Raw genomic sequence first — 3,427 nt, forward strand, 5'->3', positions numbered from 1 at the left:
CAGCTGTCTGGGTGCCAAGGGGGTGAAAGCATGGCTGCTCCAGTCACCTCTGCTCCCCAGGGGGGGCACGGGAGGGTGAGAAAAGGGGGTTTCCGCTTGCATTGTGAAAGGGGAATGTGACGGGTTTCCCCCCCTCCACTGGGGTCAGTGGGATTTCTAAGAGAGTGGTCATCCCTGAAATGCATCCCTGCGGCATGCAGGGAGGTCACCCCATCCCCCTCGCAGGGCTGAGCCTAGGGGACCAGAAGGGACAGTGCATGTGGGGAAGAGGGGATGTTTTTGGATCCAGGCTCTTCAGAGGCACACGCAGGCAGGGAACGGTCCGGGGATACGGTGCAATTTGGGAATAGGGGAGACCATGACCTGTGCTGACCCATTTAAGACTCATCCAGAGCAATTTGGGAGTGCTGGAGCTCCAGCCCTGAGCACACAGAGAGCACAAGGCATCCCTGAGCAGAAGGGATGCACTCAGCCCTGCAGGAGCCCCAATAATGCAGCCGGTAATTAAAGTCGAAACCGTAAGTGGGCAGGGGGGTGGATCCCCATGAGGAATCCAACACATCAAAACGTACATGGGCTGTGTGAGCATCACCTCCACCCCCTGGCTCTCCTCAGGGAACACCAGCCCTGCTGTCACCCTCCCAGAGACCTGCCGGCTGCAGGAGCCCCCGGGGCAGCTGCTCCCCGCTGGCTTGTGGGCTCGGGCATGCTCCCCGGGGTGCCTTGCGGTGTTCTGCTTTCCACCTCCGAGCTACGGAGCTGGAAAGGGCAAAGGGGGAATTTCAGCAAATTCCAGGCACAGCCAGTCCCTGGGCCAGGATCTGGCCTGGCTGTGTTCACCTCATTGGGAAATACTGGGCAGGCATTGCAGCTGTTGCAACTTCCCTTGCAAGTCCCGGCACCGGGGAGCCTCCCGCACGGCTCCCGTTGCAGTCCCAGCCATGGTGTAGCACGGGGCCTGGGCCCACCACCAGCCCACGGGGCTTGCGCCCCACTGGATCTCCTCTAGCTGAGGGAACCCAGCCAATCTGATTTAAATGGAGTTAAGGGACAAAAAAGAGCAAATCATGCCTTTGCCCAGAGGGAGGAAAGATGGTCCGGAGGAGGTGGCTAAGAAGGATGCAGAAGGTGCCAACTCCTGCTCTGTTAGAGCCCATGGAGTCACCATCGCTGGAAGTATTCAAAAAACGTATAGACGTGGCACTTCAGGATATGGCTTAGTGGGCATGGTGGTGTTGGGTTGATGGTTGGACTTGTTGATCTTAAAAGTCTTTTCCAACCTTAATGACTCTGTGTGTGATTCTGTGATCTGTCCCTAACATTTATGGCCTTCAGTATTGTTGATGTTGAGGTCATCGTAGGTGATGGGCAGCAGAACCCTTCAACTGGGTGCCACTTGACCCCCCAAGCTGAGCACCCATCTCCCGGGGTCCCTGTATCGTGCACACGTGTCCCTCAGCATCATCTCTGGGCTATGCAGTTTCCCAGTAAGGTGGTTCCTGCAAATGTCCTCAGACATGCTGTGATGGCACCAAGACGGAAGTGGCCAGGTAGGATGACCCCAGCCCTGGCTCCACCACCTGTCCTCCTCTCTGCAACACCCCCAGGGGTTTCAGGAGGGAATGACTGGGGAACAGGTTGGAGACCTGTGCAAAAAGCAACCCATCAGCAACTTCCTTGCCATCTCCCATGTGGCTTGGCAGGAAGGATGCCTAGTGAGGCTGCAAACCAAACTCACCTGGGGACAGATCTAAAAGCACGTGGGATGTACCAAAACTCTTGAGGGCTTCTTTCTTTCACTGCTCTGTTGGCTCCTAGACTGACACCAGCCAGAGGAGGCTGTGGGGCTCAAGATGGTCTGGTGCAGCTCTGGGACATGGCTCAATTTGGCCCCGCCACAGGACTTCCTCAGAGGAGAGCAGATGCTCTTCTGCCATGCCTTGGCAAGCTGCAGCCCAGGAGCAGGTCTGCAATACCCAGCAGGATGGGAGGGAAGTGGAGGGACCTGGGGGTCAGGGGAAGTGGAAGGAGGACTAGCAGCATGAGGACACCCCAAAGCCAAAGGTCTCCAGCCAACCAAACAGAGGACATGGGAAGGAGGGCAACTTTGGAGCTACATGCAGGTGAAGAAAGGGTTGAGAGGAGTCTCTGGGCTGGGGACCTCTAGGACGGAATGGGTGCCAAGGGATGTCCAGGTCTTGGAAATACCTTGGGGCAGGAAGGTTGGGAGCCCCTATCACCCACCAGCCACTTCTCCACCTGCTCTCTGCTCTCAAGACCGTGGCAGACCCCAGGAGGGCAGTGTTGGTGGAGAGGGCACCAAAAAACACCTTGAAGCTTCCATTGGAAACCACAGCTCCTCTAGCACCTTTGCAAACAGCCCTTGGCACCCATGGAGCTGCTGCAGTGTAGCTGGCTCCTGCTTCTCAGGAACAGCACGGGGCAGAGGGACGGAGCCAGTGCACATGTCTCCAGGTGAGCCTCGCTGGAGCTCAGCCCGGCGTTGCAGCCCCGCACGCTCCGCGGCCGGCACAAGCCCGGAGCACCGTCTGCGCAGGCTAACGGCTTGAGCTAATCATTTGGCCGGAGTTCAAGACTTCCCTTTTCTTGGATGCGCTCTGTGGTTTCTGTCTTGCCTGGCTACTTTCTGCTGTCACTGGAGCCTTTCTGCTCCAGGGTGGCCGAGCTCTCCTAACTTTTCGCTCTGCTTGACACGGTGCCAGCTTTCCTTCCTTCCCTGCAGACTGCCTGAGAGGGCTTGAACAGCCCTTGCACACCCGCTGCCCCGGTACACGCTGCCCCGACGCTGCCTTTCCTTTTGCACGTGGGGCAAAGCAGCGGGTTTGCCCTGCTGAGGGGTATGATGTGTGAATGTTCCTCTGCTGCTTCACTTAGGTCTTAGCACACCTTCTTTACATCACTTGTCTCACCTGGGCTCTGCGGATTCACCTCCTCCACGGGGAAGGGGTTTTGACCCCTGCTGTGCCCTCCAGATCCCAGCCCATCATCTCCGCCCTCAGCTTCTCACAAGGAATCTCCTCAGAGCTGTTTCCCTGGTGCCACCTCACCATGGCCAGCAAGAGGCTCCCACTAACCCTGACACCTTATTTTCCTTAGAAGCTTATTTTCCTTAGAAGCAGCATTCTGCAGTAAAGCTGGAAGCGGCGTGCAAACACCCGTGCGTGTGCAGGCACAGGCGCACATGGGGCTGTGTTTGTGCATCCGCGTCCGTGCTCACGTGTGCCTTCCTGAGCAGGTGTCTGTGCCTGAGCACGGGACTGACTCCAGCGCTCCTCCTGATTTTGGGTAAATTTTAGGGTAAATTAGACCACCCCCATGGGCATGTCTTTTTAACCTGTTTTAGCCTAATGCCCACCTAGCATTTGAAGGGAAAAAAGACATCCCTGCGGTGTTTGCATCAGCAGCC

Source organism: Phaethon lepturus, unplaced genomic scaffold (genome assembly GCF_000687285.1).
Source record: "Phaethon lepturus isolate BGI_N335 unplaced genomic scaffold, ASM68728v1 scaffold28724, whole genome shotgun sequence".
Classification (NCBI taxonomy): Eukaryota; Metazoa; Chordata; class Aves; order Phaethontiformes; family Phaethontidae; genus Phaethon; species Phaethon lepturus.